The 19,203-nt window shown below is 39.9% G+C and overlaps 1 pseudogene; it reads left to right on the top strand.

Annotated features, from left to right (window-relative positions):
* Positions 1-2,129: 2,129 nt before the first annotated feature.
* The window catches only part of LOC133344243 (CUB and sushi domain-containing protein 3-like), a 435,165-nt pseudogene continuing 418,091 nt past the window's right edge, over positions 2,130-19,203 (top strand).

Here is a 19,203-nt window from a genome sequence, read left to right as displayed (position 1 = left end):
ATGTTAATTATTTTTCTAAATTTAAACGGACATTGTCATCCTTTGGCCATATTTACATATTTGAGCAAATCCATTAAACTAGTAAACGTCAAATGTGATTCTAAAGTAATCAACTCCATATATTAGTTGACCTTTTATCTGTCTTTTAAAAATAAAATAACATAAAAACCCGTTTTCCAAACATTGCCAGATAAAAGTTTGGCTCAGAGATGAAGACGGATCACACATTACAAAAAGCGGCAACAAAGTGATTTAGATGCATTGAAACCAAACTTTTCACGCATGGCAATTGAAATGAAGTTCTGAATTTTATATAGAAAGTACTGGTAGATGCAGAGCAAGAATATGTTGTACCATCGTCGCTATGGGACTACATTAGGCAGCAATCAGAAGCTCGCGTGCACATGTTGTAAGCAGAGCCACATGTGAGCTATAAATGTGTGAACATTAAGCAATAAAATAGGTGCCAATTTAATTGTTTCCTATAAGAGGCTCTGAAGACGTGTGGATATTTAAAACTCCAGTTGGTGAAATTGATTTGTACAACATTTTATAAAAACGAGAGCCAACATTAAAATGTTTTTCAGACTGTCGCCTTGACGGACCTGGTTTTCACCTGAGGACGGCTGCTTGCGTTGTGGCCGAAACGTCGTGAGAATAATTGTATTGTTTTATTTTTATTATTTTATTACTTCCCTTCTAGGTGACTTTACCGAAAGAACCAAGAAGATGAATCCCTGCAGTCACGAAAGCTTTAAATCAAAATTTAACATTAAAATGGTCAAATTTACTTGTGTGCTCAAACAAGCATGGGGCAATGCTCATCCCACGTTATCACGGAGCCAGTGGCCAAAGAAAGGTCCACATTACAATCAAATCAATGTATCTTTATGCATTAACTGATGAATTCCCAAAACTTAGTGCTCTATGTTATTGATTGCAGAGGGATGATGAAGGGTTGACTTAACCTCTGTCTGGGATTTAACGATGTAATATCCTGTCATCTGAATGTCACCACGGCACAGTATGCATTCGTATTCGATTTTAAAGAATGTAGCAGTAATTAATGCGCATTTTGCTTTAATTTACCAAGTAGATTCACTGTATAACTAAGCACGCCGCATGAACTAAAATCAGCTATCAACGCTTCAAGGAAAGTCCGTTGCTCACAGCACAGGACATGCTACTTTATTTATAGATCGCATCTGAAATTTCCAAGACAAATTAAATAAATATTACTCATCATGCTCCATGTACGTATTGAGTATAGCTTGGAATAAAAAATGCACTGCAGATTTTGTGAAACGTGTTGTGACACAACAGCCAAAAACATTGCAAGGGAATTTCAGCTTGTACCTCTTATTTGCTTCACAGTGGGAACGTTTGAATATGTGGACATTAAGACCACCTTTCACGACACGAGCAGAATGCTTCAGCATGTCGTCTGTAGGTGGAGATAGTAGACCACGGATTATTATTATTATTATGCTCATGGAAACGGCGTGGAGTGTATATTCTCTTACAACCATCAGGCGCATACATTCGCAATTCCACGAGAACGTAAATATTATGTTATTCTAAAAACGCGTACGACTTGAAAAATATAATATCGACAAATATAATATTCATGCCCAGAGAAAGGCTGGAAGAATTTCATTGCAGAGAATATAAATCACCACCACACGCAAATCATTTATAACGGAACTCACTACAATACATGCTGGGGAATTGTTATGATATATTCTGTAACATATTGTCTATTAAATACATTAAAGCGTACGGATGTTGTGGTTGAATTTTCCAAGTGGCTGGTAAGCACTCACGAACTTGCACATATGTCGTTGACGTGTGTTTATTTTTCGTTCCTACCCCTCCACACCAAAGTGTCTCTGTGCGTGCGTGCGCGTGAACGTGCGCTGCTGAGCGAGCGTGCGCGCACGCGTGAACGCGCGCAACGCCAGCGCGAGTCTGCATGCGTCTGCGCTCGGTGCGCGAGCAAACAGCGCGTGTTTCCTTCTCTCTCCCATCCCACCCTACCCATTCACCCCGGCCAGATGGTAGCGTCCGCAAGCGCTCCTACTGGATATTTTAGTCACGGGCGCTCCATCCCTCTCGCGGCTCAGCTCCGTGATTCAGGCGCTCTGGCTCCTACATTCCATCGGTGACATGCTGCCGACACGTCGTAGATGTGTTGCCGTGAAGAGCGGCTGCTCCGAGGGCATTAACAGTGCGGGGCGCGGGAGCCACAGAAGCCCACCTCTCTCGCAAGTAGCACAGACGATGGCTCAAGTTAAATCCGCAAGTGTTTTTGTGCTCGTTTTGGGAATGCTCGTGAGCGCAAAAGGTGAGTTGTGTGTGTGTTTCCCCCCCCCCGCTCCGTTCATTCTAAGCTCTGCACCTGTGTACACCGGCTGCTTTAGCAAGGAACATCAAGCGAGTACAACATTACGCATAGCCGACCCGGCAGGTATGTGGTCAGATTTGGGGGTCGTATCTTAAAAGGAACGGATTGTTGTTCCTTCAATAATTGTACTTTTGAATTCACTTTATCGAAGAGAACGCCAATATAGATTTTCAACAACTAATCTCTTTACTGCTCCACGAGGATAAATTGAAATTGATTACAGTCAGGGTTTTTTCAAACATGTCTCTTTTCTGGCATGTCTTTTCTTAGCCGGGCACAACTACAAATCTGCATTATTCCAATAGGAGTGCTGCTTCTGTCAGTTTCAAAAAGGCTAAAAGAATACAAAAGCTGCTTTTTTATCTCCTGCTGTGCTGAAGAGTGTGATGTTGGCACCTTGCAACCAGGGCTTGGCATCAACGTAAACTCTCAATAAGTAGCGTGCAAATGGCATCGCTTGTGGCTGCATTGGTAATGAGAAGAAAAAGTGGAAGAAAAAAAAACTCGCTTGATGGAGACATAAAGCACAACTGTGTGTCTTCGTCTCTTAAATTGGTTGATTGGAGGCTGTTGTTGAAAATATTTCCAGGTTCTCTTGCATATGCCTAAATATTTCAACATCTATATGAATGTGTTCTTGGAGGTACATACAAAAGTGCGTTACGTTTGCATGTATCGATGCGTTTACAGAACGAAGCATTTAAAAATATAAATATACATGCAACGTATATGTAATATAAAAGTATAAGCATGATGTACAAGCAACTATTAATCAGGCATGCGAGCGTGTAAATAATTTTGCTGTATGCAAATGTGTACATGTAACCATGTATAATTGCAACAAAAAGTGGATTGGCTGGATGCATTCAGAATTGATGTCGCAACTATACTATACAAAGCCTGGCTCTAACCACTTTAAACAAACTGCCAGTTGATCACGAATATGTGGATTCTGGCATGTAAAACAACACAACGCCTGCTAGAAATGCAGGTTTGGTTTGAGCTTAACAATAATTTCTGGTTCAATCCCTCTAAGAAAAAAAAAACATCAAAGTATGCCGCAGTCGGATCCAGCAATACCAGCGTGCTCCATCACGTTAATCGGCACCTTGCAGCAATAATAACCAAATGTGCTCATTTAGCAGGAAAGCTTTTGTCTGGTCTGTCTTAAACGGGAAGCATAATTTTTTTCCTATTTAAATTAAAGCTTACGTGAAGTGCCATTCGATTAATCTGAAATAAAAGAAATCACGTATGAGTTTCGACTCTCGCTCGAGGCTTTTTAATGCATGTGCGGCTTGTGGCACATGAGAACTGATTTGTGCGTGGTCTATTTATAATTTATAGAATCGTATGTTTTGTATCACACTTCATTTTTTGCCACCTAACGTCCTCGTCCACAAAAATGGTAATTTGCTAATTTACGACATTCCACCACAGCAGTGGTTTTAAAAATGCCCGCTCATGATAAAGGGCACGTATTTATCTCCTGATATGAATGCCAATTGCTCATATAACTCTTAAAAATGATCACGTAAACCCTGTTATGAATTATGAAACAAGCTGTGCCTAAAAATATTTCAGTCTATGTTATGCTTTGCCCAAAAGCATTCAATGTATTATTTGTTTATAATTTCAACAGCCAGGTCAATTTTAAAACTAAAGATGCACATACAATGTATCTGAAAACATAAGGGACATACCAACTATTATGGGAAATGCTACATAATTAGTGAAATATCTGTGGTGACATTTGTCTAAGCATTCAAGGGAAAATCATCCTTACAATAATAAGTTGATTTTAAAAACATGTACTCGACACAGATGTTGTATAGTTTTTGGAGGGGAAAAAACTGAAATCATCATGAATCATTTCAGTAGCAGCTTCTCAGCTACATGGGAGCGCACTTCCATGGCATTATTAGCGCTACTTCATGCAGACAAGCAACGCGGAGAGAAGAAATGAGCATTTACCCCATTGCAGCGCTGTTGTCTGGAATGTAATGGGTTAAATCATGGTTTATATCTTCGTATTCCAGTGTGGGTTTTTTCTGCAAGCTGTTTTTTTAACCATTGTGATGAAACTGAATTTATTAAAAAAAACGTATTTATTTTCAGTCAGCATTATGGTCAGTCCTATTATTGTGCAACCATTATTGTGTGTGAACAGAGGGAGGAGTGTATATTATTTGTGTACATTTCTTTCCTGTATGTAGCAATCGGCTGAAAGATGAGTGGAAATGGAAAGATTCCAGAAATATTGGTATACTGTGCCCCTGTCCTGAGGCAATCAATCTTGTTGTCCAGGACAATCATATTACCGGTCTGTACCATTTGACGAGCCTCAATTTGTTTAATAAACTATTTGGATTGGTATTTTCTAACGTAAGTATTCTATACAGAGCAAAAAATATATACCAGCTTATTCCAGTGGATATGATTATGAATGTGGCTAACGAGCCCATGACTGATGATATGCAACCATGACCTAATCCATCTGAACGAATTGTCTCACTGCTATGTACCACAATATAAATTCCTGCAAAAGGCCACTGCCCATGACTTCTCACATTGGCTATGCTTTTTACCTTTGCTGCACATGTGCAACCCAGAATCATATCCTTTCAAATTAAACCTGCTTTTTTTGTTATTCTCACCTTGGCTCGTCAAAAGCAGACAGCAACACATTCCAAATTCAATCAATCAGGATGTGCCACACATATTCTGCCGCTGAATGATGTGCAAAATCCCACGTGTTAATGAATGCAAGGTGTTTGGAGAATGCTATCAAAAAATGCGTGTGAGTGTCAACCATATGGCAGCCCACAGAAGACTGAAATTAGCATCCTGATTACTATTTTCAAGTAAAAGGAAACACATTTTGAATTAATAAATAAATACACCTACATGTGTCTGGTCCTTGTCAATCCAGGACTGGATGAAGGTCTCCCCATGTTATGTCAGTCGTGGGGTTGATTAATTCTACTTCACCTCACCGGTCAGTGCAAGTTGGTTGAAGGGGATGACGAGGACTGGATCAGGCAATTTGCAGTTGCTGAGAATCAAACCCATATCGCTGGGTTCATAGCATAGCATTCTCACCACTGTGTCAATGCTCAAGCCACGCTATGTCTGAAAAAAAACACCAATACCACGCTGTAAAAATATTGCATTTTTTATGCATATAGGCAATCTAGTTGTAAGAGGTGATTCTAATGCAAATTATACGCGTAATTCTAATACTCATATGCATTGCGTTTTCCATGAAACCACCATTACAGTGTATTTATTTGCAAAAGGGCTGCAGTAAACTGTGAATCCTAATGATATGTCAGAAGATTAGCTTTCATGTTTGGTTCCTCTGCATATTTTTTCGAGAAATTACTTTTTAAAATTAATTTATTATAGTTATGCACTCCATCGCTGTGTAAAATTGTTTATTTTATCAAATAATTGTAAGCATGTCCCAAACAATATGGATCATTTTGGTAATCATGGTCCATCTTGTGAAATGTAATCCGAACATCTCAAAAGCATTAAAATAAGAGCATCTTATGATCATTGTGCACATTAAACTATACCCATAGGTATCATAGGAAACACATCTATTCATGATATATTATAAGTTTGAAGTCTAATAATGCTTCTGCATTCCTAAAACAATAGTCACGATTTACTTTGATCAATATAAACCCCAATGCATTATGCATGCGTTGTTTAATTTATTACAACTAATTCATGTTTAATTTGGCAAGTTGGCTTCATGGAAGAACCGGGAAACTCGCAATCATACGGTTCTGAGCTCAAATCCTGGTTGGGGATTGGCACAGTCCATCATCCCTCTGTGATCCATAAAATAGGAACCACTTTGTGGGGAAGTCAACAGTTATTGTCATATGGATAGACTCACGCCTGCCATAGATACGTGGAATTTCCACCACTAGCTTAGGGCTGTATAAAACAGGAGATTAGCACCGCCTTAATGCTCATTTGAGCAGAAAATCACTTGGACTTTTTTTACTTTTCAGAAGTTGTGTTTTACAGTCGCAAAAATATGTTTTCATTACTTGCTTTGCCAGGGGGATGGGTTAACGTTGAAACTGCAGTTGCTATGTGAATGTGAATATTTTTTGGCTGGTGGTTTTGAACATTCTCTTGTTATAAGCTTCTCTGCGCAGTGCCTGCAGCCTAGGACAGTCAACTTAACAGGCTCCCACCTGCTGCTAGAACACAATATTGCACTGGCATGCTCACGCATGATTGTCGAAATGATATGGGCGCCCCCTGAAAGCCCGACCAACACATTTATTGAAAATGTAACGGTGCATACGCGCACCGGCAGATGAACCGCTAATGGGGCACGTTCCGTGTTTACACGACCTTTGCGTAACACACAATTGCACGCCGAACTGCTCGTTGTGCCAGCGGTGCTCTCAGTCACGTGGAAGCGTGCACGAGAGGAAATTTAGTTTCAAGGGTCATTTTTACATTCGTGTCGTTTAAGCGCGCATGCCCTCGCACAAATATTGTGTGACCAAGTGGAAAGTTGTTGGTGGCAAGGTCCTGTGATCTAGAGAATTTTAGGTATTATTGATCGCACTAGGGAACATGTGAATGATGACAGAGGGCATGCTGGGCATTGGAGTGCATGTATGTGGCAATATAGCAAATCCATTGGTAAGCTGTAAAGAGTGTTTTATATACCGTATGTATTTTGCTGATGAATGGGTTTAATGCATCCACTGTGGTTTACTTGCACAAATTCAAGAGAACTGCGTTTATCTGAAACCCTATTACATTCTCTTTCCTTTTGTCCACGGGCTCAGGCCAATCCACAGATTTTCCCCGTTATCGCAGAGTTTGTTTTACTGTAATCTGCATTCATCTGTGATTTTTTTTCTCCCCGCAGGATGGGAAGATATATTTGCAATGATAGTTAGGGATTATCAGATTCTCAAATGGCAACTTGCCCTCGCCCCCCCCCACGACTTCATCACAGATAAGGGAGATGCTACTATTGAAAGGGGTGTTAGTCAGGGGTTCTTGGATATTTTTATGCATGAAAAAAAACTTCAGAACTGTTCTACGATAATGTAATATTGTGTTTTTTCCATTTATATTCTGCCATTTACAAGTCATCTCTCTATATATAAATACGTCATGGTCTTTGTGTTCCCCTAGCATTATACGACTCACATGAATCATCAATGTGTTCCTATGGTGTCATACGATTCACAGAGTAAACGAGATGTTAGATGTCAGCATTGCTTCCTGGAAAAATCAATACATAAGGCTGCTGCTGTTCCTATACAATCCTATACCAAGCTGATTGATTCATATACAAACCTTGAGGACCCTAACAGGATGCCAATATTTTTTTTTGGCCAATGCATGACATTTAAAATATCATATTTTTCACATAAAAACGCACAATTGCACATAATTGTAACAAACATGCCTAATGTATTAATTTTCAATAACTTAGCCACACCTTATCTCAGTTCAAACACTACATCTCACAACCAAATGCATGTCTCAATGGTGAAATTGACATTGCTATATATAATAATAATAATGATGCCCTGTCGGTGATATTCTAATGGAAAACGTGCGTTCATGCTATGCTCTTTACGGTGCAAGTCAAACAGGTATTTCATTGCGATGAAGGGGTCAGGGTAGAGTAGCTCTTAGTGACATACATCACACGACGATCAAATCTGCAACCTCCTGTACACCAGGCGAGGTAGTTAACATCTCGCCACCGAGGCACCCCTTGTGGTAGCCAGTTCCGTTTGACCTCCCGGTGTCGCAGTTCAATGGCCAAATGTATTTAATCCCCCTACCTCTTCCAAAGCCGTCCCTGTCCACCCAGTAGTGTACATGGGTGGACAAGGGTGGGGGGGGGGTGAGCTACATTAACCGTGGCAACCTACCACTAATCATTATACTCTGTCACCCACCTACAGTTATTTCCCCATTTTTTTCTCTTTCAATTTCTGTTTCGAATAATCTCCCAGAGGATGTTACGCTTGACCAATGCGGTCGACACAAACTAACGGGTAATTTTATATGTAATGAGCCACATGAGTGCTGTACAAATGGAGCATTCTGGCAAAGTGGTAATTTCATACAGCACGGTGCCCTTGTTTGCCCCCCAATGCCCTTCCCCCACCCCCCTTTGTACTTTTTAATTGCTTGTGCTACGATACCGTTCCAGCGTGTTTACCTTCCTGTCTTTCCATTTTCAACTTAACTTTCTCTACCATTTCCCAGTGGAGGTGGACAAAAATCTATTCTCAGACAGAATACACGATCTGCATGCTCAGCACATTTTGTCCACTACTGGGCCAGGGCTTCCCATTTAACCCTCATGAGGGACATGATGGTTAATTGACCATACTTCCTCCATGCTGTTCAGTGCAATTTGGTGAATGTAGTAGGAGCACTGATTGATTTTTGTGCACTGCCCTCTACATGCCACAATGCCTATTACACTGGTATGTTTGTGCTTGGTGACTCTGCATCCAAGCTCCATCCTGGTTTTAAAAAATCCTGCTTAGCTACTGAGGCCTCGTAGAATCAGGTGCATGACTAGTCGTTCAGTAATATGCAGACTACAACGACGATATTGAATTCTCAATAACCCAGCAATATACAGGTTAGTAATCACATTAAATGTCACAACTAAATGAAAAAAATTATCCTCTGAATTTAATATAACCTATTGTGATGAGTCGTTATTTGATGGTCTTTTCTATCAAATTACGAACCCAATATATCCTTTGTCATGAAAGGAATAAACTGATGTTTACAACAGTTGTGTGCTATACACACCAATGGATTGTCAAAAATTGAAATGTCTTCTCATAGACAACAATGTCTTTTACAACAATTGAACTAATTGAACTAAATAATGTTTCTGTATAAATTCAAAATCTTGTCAGGAAATTGTAACTACTATGCAGATTTTAACTGCATCATCTATCTACTTGGCATCATACCTGTGCTCTACACTTTGACTTTGTGCATAATGTACCTATTTTCCTCTGCATGACATCAAGCTTTTGGACTATGTGTTTGGACTATACCGAATTGAACAAATAGTGTACATGAATAAATAATGGAGACAAATATGTTCCCTTCGTGACACGAAGAAACTTTTGACCATGGCAATTTTAAACTCTCTCAGGCTACATTAAATTAAATAACTTCGGGTCTCAGCAGGCATTGAGGTTAATCGTTTAATTTATAAAAGAATCCTGTAAACGGATCCATCATAAAATATATGTTTACTGGATTATAAAAAATGTCCAGGGCTGCTGTACTGTTTAGTTTGTGATGATTATTGCAGAGACAAACCCCTCTGCAAATGCCCAGAGCTGATAATGATGACAATTAGGTGTTCATAACCTATGCATAATGTAACTATTTAAAATTTTAATGCATTCAATGATGCCCTTGCCTGATCTATGAACATGCAGTAATTAGTATTTATTGACAATTAGCTGGGTACACAGCTATCAGCATGTGCTCAGTATTGATTTCTGCTTGAGTAAGGTGTTGGAAATAACATATGTGACCAACGCATGAAGTGGATTTGTCAGACTAATGCTCTGAAATGCTGACCTTCGAACGTAGAAGCAAGTATGATGCATGTGGGCAATGCATTAAAGTCTTATCTCCTATGTACACACGTGGGGAGGATATAAATGAATGCTACATATGTCGCCAAATTCAATAGAGAGTAAGTTGAGCACATCCTATTAATAATTGATACTAATTGCATGCATAATATATTACTTTTCATTATTTATCGATTAAATGTAGGCAATTTAAACAAGTGGTATTAATTTTATTTAAAAATGTTGTTGCCTGAGCAAAGCTTACAATATGTATTAGATGATAATGATAATGGCACATCCAGGGTTTGCAAGGCACATTGTGTGAGATGAAAACCTAAATGTATTGACTCGCCTTTTAATCACGTCTCTGTGCACGTATTATTTTGGGGAGCGGTAGCATAGCGAGGTTAGCACACTGTGCAACAAACCCGACGGCCCGCGTTCGATTCCCACTCGTGACCAATATCAGTGGCAGATATCTGAAGCAGTCCTGCGCCTCTTCTAAGTTTCGTCAGCCTAAAATTCGCATCTGGTGCGATATGTAAACGTTAGCACTGGGGAAATAAAGGCGACCAGGTGTGGTGTTAGCCACCCACCCCTCACGTGCCGCGTTGGTAGGTATTCGCGACCAGCACTTGCCCTAACAGTCCATTAAAAGCTACAGAAACGATATTTATATGGAGGAAGGAGGGGGATATGGTGGCACACTGGTTAGTCTGCTGCACATCAAACCACGGTGACCTAAGTTACACAAATAATGTTAATGACAAAGTGATATTAGAACTTGTCCCGGGCCTCCCCTAGGTTGACTTAGCCTTACATGAGTTATCAAGTTGCTGATAATAGTGTCACAGGGTACTTGTTGCAGTGTGTAACATCATCATTCGGGATACAAATGCGACAGAGGGATGCTAGCCACGCCCATCCTCTTGTTCATCATTCAAATCATAATAGTTGCTCACTAACAGTACCGGCCCCATCAGTCTGCACGGCTATAACAGGATGTTTGCAATTGCATTAAATGTGTTTTAAAACTGGCACAGTAACTTTGCCTGTACTCTTTGTGCATCGTTAATTGTCTTATTATGATTGCCGCACATTCATTACATGTGTCATAAATTCACGTCCATTATTTTCAAGTGATACACCCATCGGCCTAGAAATACGAATACATAACCCCACGTTGATTCAAGGAACAGGAACACAATGGAGATTGCCTGCAGTGGCACGATGGGAGCCTTCCATATTCACACTAGAAATCAGCAGGTGGCATACTTATGTTATGCCGTCCGAGCATACATTTTTGTTTCATTAGGATTAATTTGAATTCAATATAGTGAACTCCAGAATAACATCTTTTTAAGATGACAAATTAGCACGTACGAGTTAGGTGTGCGCATTCACATTCAAAGCATGTGGCCAATTGCTTCATGGAAAGGCTTCCAGTTTACAAAGCGTTAATAATGCTTTGGAAGGAATGCAGAATAATTAAAGCAGGCAAGTTGTCACATTGTTCCTTTCGACATCTCAATTCTCCTCTCAGAACAAGGGGAGTCCCTGTGCCCTATTGGCTACGTGAAGTACCATTTAAGATATTGAACTCCCTTTGTTCATAAATAGACCACCACTGGCACATTGTGTTTGTTAATAGTCCACTTGTGCCTGATTTTGAATTAAATGCATATTGGAGAATCTGTTTAAAGCAACAATAGCAGACTGTCAAGTCCATGAGTGTTCAAGCATATGAGTAAAGTGGCCACGAGAAGGCATGTCTAAAAATGGACAACAAATCCACTTTGCAGTATGAATTGCGATAAGTTATTGTATTACTTCAAAATGATTTCCATCATAAATGAAGCTGGCATTGTCCGAATAAAGAGACGCGCCATGTGTTCATTGCGTAGAAGGCTTTGCCCTTAAACGTCCTCGAAGCTGCGCACCTATTTCTTTAATAAAAATAAAACAATGTTTTATTTGTATTAATTTTTATTTCATTTTTTTTACCTACGTGACTTTACCGAAATAACTAAGAGTATGAATCCTTGCAGTCACGAAAGCTTCACATCTAGAATGGACACGGAGGTAACCTGTACATCCCGGGTTTAGACTGCTCTCCCGTCCGCATGCCTATCGCCGACTGTCCCTTTGACTCGTTTGACTCGGTCTTTGAATCTCTCTCTCTTGGTTGCTGACCTCGTACATCGCAGCAGCATGACATCCCTCTCACCTTGAACCTCATGCGACAGAGCCTTTCGAGTATCGTTCGAGGATCTGTGCCATTAGTGCATTTGCAAAGCAGCGATGAGTGGTGAAGTTGGCTCATTTATGGAACCTTCCACTCGCACACTTCCAAATCGACCACAGGCCATGTCCAATGCTACGAAGACTCCACCTCAGTTACCAACAACGTTTAATCAATACTCGAAGAAAATTAAACGCTGTTAAATATCCAAGGCATTGTCTTATATAATCTGTTTAATTCATACTGAGGGCGGAGTAGTGGCACAGTGGTTAGCACACCCCTCTGCAAAAATGGCAACCTTAGTTTGATTCCCGGCCACATCTAACATTAGTGTTAAGTGATATCTGAACCAGTCCAATCCATCACCCCAGCTTCACTAACCTGCATTGACCAGTAATGCTCACGTATGGTAAAACCCCCACGACTGGCACGGTGTTTGGAGGCCTTCATCATGATTGACAATGGGTTTGAAATAGCAATTATTTTGACTTCGTAATCATATACGTTGTTCACATAAATTATCATCATCAGCCACGTTCTGTCCACTGTCAAATGGTGGTCTCTGCCAAGTGTATATATATTTAGCTTTTCAGTGGAGACAATAATTTATGTACATGGTTGAAAAGTTTTGAATCGTTTATGCTAATGTAAAATTATTATTTGCCCAGTTTATGGAAATAGCAAGGCACCTGACTGGGCAATTTATATTTCAATTAATATATTAAAAATCTGTTCCTTTATTAATACTAACATAGCACGCTGGTCTTCTGACAACAGAGGACCATGGGAAGGACAGATGTTTTTCACATGCAGTACAAGCTCCTTATGGAGAGGATTAACTTGTAGTTGCTTGCCAAAATTAATTTATACATATAATGCTATGTGCAATGTGCAGTACCTGCTTATAAGGAAGTTAGCAGCTGTTCCAGAGGAGCGTTTCTAATTATAAATAACCCCTAAAGGTGCAGAGGTTTCGAGGGAGGAAGAAAAGGATGGAGTGGTAGGGGATTTGGGGATGTTATGATTTCATAGAAAAAGGAATATCCCTAAAGAAATTAAAATTGCCCTTAATCATTGTTACCACCTGTATGCCCAGCAGTAGACCTTACAGTTAGTAATTAGTTGCACGACATACTTACAGCATCCTCTGTCACGGCATTGTAGCTGAGGGAATCTGTCATGGAAAGAGATATGGAATGTTCCATTACCAAATGCCCTACATGTGTGTGTGTGACCCCAAATTCAATGTCAGAGCATGTCCAACACCGGTCCTTTGGAATAAAGGAGCCCTATTGGGTTGTCATGACCTAGGTCAAAACCTCCTACAATTGTGGTATTTTCCTGACTGCCTCAAAGGAGCTCGACAGCCGAACTTAACAGCAGTAATAGGCGACAGAAGCTCCTGGGGAAAGTGTTCCCACTGAAATTCAAGATCTGGCTTCATCACACGCACATTGTCTTATGCTGGACACATTAATTTACAACAGAAGGTTCACTCAGCAGAACTGAATGGAATGTAAAACACCAAAATGTTTACCCTGCACAGTGTTGAAATCGGTGCAACAAGAGACTGCCTCCCTCTTTCAAGGATGATGCAGCTCATGCGCGAGCCGTAGATGAAAAGTAGCATGTTTGGGTTACTCCTCTTTTCCCCACAACATGTGATTCATCAACTGACTCGGTGAAATCATTTTACATCACAGACAATTAGAACGCACAGCCAATTAAGAACCTTGCCAATGGCCTTTCATTTTCACTGGCAATTACATGCCTACGTATGTTTTGCCGGGTCAATAATGCTACCCTCTAAACCTCTATCACCGTAACAGAATGATATAAAGCAGGGTACATGCCATGTTTTAATTACATGCCGAAACAGAGCAACATCAAACAGAGTGGGCATTAAAAACGAAGCATAAGGAATTAGGTACACAGAGATTAGCTTCATCTGAACCAAGAACACAGCTTGACATCCATGACATTATGCTCCATCCCCTCTGGCTGTCTGCACAGCTGATGTCATCCCTCTTTTCAAGTCCAGGCTTACGACTTTCCTCTTCTCCTCTGATTATGGTTGACCATTTTAATGGATCCAAATAATTTGATGAGTACAGTTACTATCTTCTCTAGCACCCTAACCCTCTGCTTAAGTAACTCGCTTCACTTACAAAGTGCATTGTTCCTCCATATGATGTTATAATGTGCGTGTCTTGCTTTTTTATCCAGTGTTGTGATATGCAGTGGTGTTTAAATTAGTTATGAATGCAAATTGCATTGTGTTGTATTTATGAATGCAAGTCAACATATTCCAGCTGGGTGGCTGACAGGTCATTGGCCACAAATCAACCACAATATCTTGCTGATCTCGTCAAGGAGCATAAACCATCACGAAAACTCCGGTCACTCTCGCTGCAGCTTTTGGCTAACCATCGAACAAAGACGGCCACTGCATCGCGCGCATTCAGATGTGCTTCCATAGCCGTCTGGAATGATCTTCCTTCCGAAATTAGGAAGCCACTGGATCTATGCACCTTTCAATAATGTAGATTGAAAAGTGATTTCTTTAGAACTGAGTTTTGTGATTGTAATTTGATCTCCTTCTCCCACACCTCCGATTTGCCCAATTAGCTGCATACGGTGCAAAATAAGTTCAACATATATACATGTAAGAGTGCTGATCTTGCACCACTGAGATATCGTATTTGAATCCAAATATCCACGAGTCGTTAAACCAGGTTCCCATGTGGAGCCACGTGGTGACCTAAGCCGAATCACTAATGACAGCACAAAGAAGAAACATACTCCATCACATTAAATTTGTTGTTGCACTTAATCTGGAGAAATTCCAGCTCTTGGGATTGGAAAATATTGGTTTGACTGTCAAACCAACATTGCTTTCAGTGACAAAGTGGGTGGGGAAGTGCCGGCACTACTGTGTGGGCCAGAGGTCACGTGAAGGTATCTCAAAAGTAGTTTTGTGATATTTGCTTCTGTGGGTCACACGCAAAAAAACACAAAGGGTCACACTGCTCTGTTAGAGATCTGAATGAATACGTGATCTCATGACGTGACGCCGATAGCACAATCGGGATACAATTGGGGAGAAACACAACAGCAATTCCAAGATTATATACCCGGAGAGAAAGAAAAAAAACTCAACACATTAGTCAATATCACTGCCATGAAAGGAAAACTATACATAGGTGATGTTTCAGGCAATGGCCTTTCATAGCATATAAATTGAGAATGCTGTAATATAAATTGTTCGAGAAATTGTAGCCTGTTGTGCACAATATACAGAACATCTAGATTTGACAACCAATCAACCATTTGTAACACATCATTATGACTATAATAACCAATTGTAGAGTAGGACTAAGGTAAATGCCTCGTACTCACAATACATATAAATGCACGTGTGTGTGTGGAGGTGATATGGGTAGAGAGGTGGTGTAGCGGTTAGCGCTCTACGCTACGAACCCAGCGAACCGACTTCGATTGCCGCTCACGGTCAACACCAGTGACTATTATCTGAACTGGTTCTGGGCCTCCCCTATGTAGACTCAGCCTCAAATGAGTACCTGGTGCAGTGCATTAACAGCGCCACTGGGCAGACAAAAGGGGCGTGATGCTGGCCACCCACCCTCTCGTGTGCTGTGCTGGCCTTCATAGGTGCTCGCTAACAAAACCTGCCCCAACTGTCTGTTACAGGCAATACAGATAATCTTTGTCTTTGATATGGCTGTTGTTTCATTAAGTCGGCACAACAATACTAAATACGTACAGACACACTGTAATATTAACATACTTATGCAGTAACTTATTCTACTGCTACTGAGATCCTGATCTTAATCATAATAAGCATAGCCATGTCCTCTAGTGATTGGCAGTAGTTCTATGTTATCCAACCAAAACACGCAGTCCAGGATTTTTTTTTCTTTCTGGAAAATAGCCATTGGGGCTGAAGCTTGGAATATTATTCAGCTTCAGCAAAAATTGAAATCTATATATTTGACAGCGAGTGGCATAAGCTAAGGATTATGATGAGAACAGGCCTCTTAGTGCATTTCATCTTCATTTTTAGATTGGAGTTGTGGAATAATTTTTAAAGACATTTATTTCAATTATATGGAATTATATTTGTAAGTAAATTCGCCCGATGATTCCCAAATTATATTTTTCTATCAAAATTATTTCGATTAATTGCATGTTACTCTTATTACAGCTTACCTCAATGAAACAAAACAAATATTTTTACGTATGTTTTTGTTAATTTATGACATTTATTTGTTCATATACTTACTCAATATCTATAATATTGCGTGGTTTTATTGTACAGGTTTTATTGGCTGGTTTAATATTTTGACGATAGTGCCTTCTTCAAAGAAGGTTTCTGAATGTAAAAATATTCCTGTTTTTTATGCTTATCTGGGACCTGTCATGTATTGAATTGTGTACATATATATGTATGTTTGACAAAGTTATCCATGCCCGTAGTTTTAATGTATTACAATGACAAAGATCCCCATGTGGCGTCAACAGCCTATTGGGGCAAGTAGCGAGTAGCACCTATGAAGGCCAGCAGAGGACACACAGGGGTGGGTGGCCAACACTACGCCCGGCCGCCTTTGTCTCCCCAGTGTTGATGTTTACCACAACGCAGAAGTTACTCATTAAAGGCTAAGTTTACCTAGTATAGGGCCAGAACCGGTTCATGTATATAGGACTTCTTTCACACTCTACGGAGGTGCTGTGGAAGGACAACCGATGTTGGCTGTGAGCAAGATTCAAACTTGGGTCGCTAGGTTTGTAGCACAGCAACACTAACCACTGCGCCACCACTCCTCATATATTACACGCACACATACATACACAAATAAACTCACACATATAGATGTTGATCATTCCAATATGTATAGATTTTATTTAAATATTTATGAAATTAATAAAGATACCGATATCACAAAATGGTCTCATCAATTTTCTTTCATAGCATAAATTAGGCAGCGATAGCCACAAGTGACATACAGTGAAAGATGATGTTGCCAAGGATTTGTTTCCTGATATTTTCCAAAGCATTGTAGTGACCTATTTGATTCGAAAGGTGCTGATTGTAGGCTCACAAAGGAGTAGATACAATTTCACGAATGATTTTTGGTTTTAGGTCACGAGCAAAGCAGAGAGAGCTTTGACTGGTGATGTTCTCAATTTGAAAAGAATGGGGGCGTGTTCCTTGACTGCAACATCACCCACCAACCAATGATTTACATGCCCTAACAGGATTGCTTTAATTATCCTAAGATGTCACAGCTACTCCAAAGTCCCATCGTAATAATATGCAGAGAAATATTCACAGCAAAACTAATTCATTTTAATTCATTGCTGTCGCAAAACTATAGAAAATTAGAATTATGCATCATGCTATGTAAATAAATTAAATATATTTAAAGAACGGCGACTTTATATTGTGCTATGTGTGATGATGATGACCTTAATTGTACAAATATAGTATAGCCATTCTTTTAGCAGACATTAACATAAATTATTGTAATCAATAATCCAAAACCTTCCATCTCTCCGCAGTGAAAAGAAGCCATGAATTATTTCTACGTGAAATAGCTCAATGAGGGACTGGGGAACGACCTGGTGATGTGCTAGGTCATCGTGTGAATTGTTTTGATACATTGATATGCTAGTGCTCCCTTGACTTAAAGAATATGTAAGTGAACCCACATACAATAACTTCATACTCCAGCTCCCCTGCTGACTGTAACTCCATGATATTAATCAGAGAGGGCAGTTGAGAAGGTTGGCTTTCTTTTTATTGAGTCCTTTTCATGCCAGTTTTAAAGTCAAGCTGGCCTTACTCAGTGTTATGGGAAGATCATTGCAAACCATAGTGTTCTACAGAGGCTGGTTGGCAGCATTCCTTATTCATTTTACAATATTAAATAGCCCATAGTGGTTTTCAAAGGTACTGGCCACTGAGTGATTGTGCAAATGCCAAACTAACTTTCCAGTGAAAAAAACCCAACACAAAGCAACCGAAGGTAGCCTTGCAGCTTCACATAAACATCAATATATACAAATACGAAGCACAATAATGGATGAATACTGCCAATTAGAATTACCATTTTGTAAAAGCAGAACAGGTGCTACTGCGGTGTCCTGTGGTTGTAATGAAACGTAATATAAGAATACTTTTTCCCCTTTCTGGCAATAAAACAGGTGTTAAAATGTTAAAACACTAAACAGAAACCTTTTGCAAGGAATCATGTCTGCATTAAGCACATACTTGTGGTGAACATGCAAAGAAAAACGCATGCTCTGGTAGTATATGCATTGTCTTTAAAATTGATTGGTCCACACCAGAGACAGCTTTTGTTAAGAGCCTAGTCTCAAACAGTGTTAGGCGCCAAAAGGGGTACAGCACAAAGACAATCTACTATCAGGACATTGGGAGCTCGTGGTAATACTGGCAACGGAGGTCCCAATCAAACGTAACTTCATCGCGCAATTCACTGGGACACAAGTGGACTGATAATTCATATAATGGACTGTAAATTAATTATTCTTGATGCTAAAGATCAAATAGAGGCAGCATATGAAGGCTGCTAACACAGCACACATGGACATAACAGTGCATGCCTTAAGCACTGCTGAAACCGCAAAGACTGAAATGCTGCTTGTTTTTCTAGCAATAATAATACAGTGTAACATACAATTTAGAGTACAATTTTTGGTGAGGATAAAGGCCTCCCTATGCCATATCGGTCGTGGAAATTGTTTGACCATGCTTCATCATACTGATCAGTGCGAGATGAAGATCGGATTGTGGATCAGCACTGGTTCCGATATCAATCACTAGTTATGTTAGCCGTTTCCAAGAATCAAAATTGGGTAACCAGGTGCAGATGCAATGCACTAACCACTGA

This window comes from Lethenteron reissneri, chromosome 19, assembly GCF_015708825.2.
Source record: "Lethenteron reissneri isolate LAM-NWPU_2019-01 chromosome 19, ASM1570882v1, whole genome shotgun sequence".
Taxonomy (NCBI): domain Eukaryota; kingdom Metazoa; phylum Chordata; class Hyperoartia; order Petromyzontiformes; family Petromyzontidae; genus Lethenteron; species Lethenteron reissneri.
The sequence above is the reverse complement of the archived record's forward strand: the minus strand, read 5'-3'. Positions and strand labels throughout refer to the sequence as shown.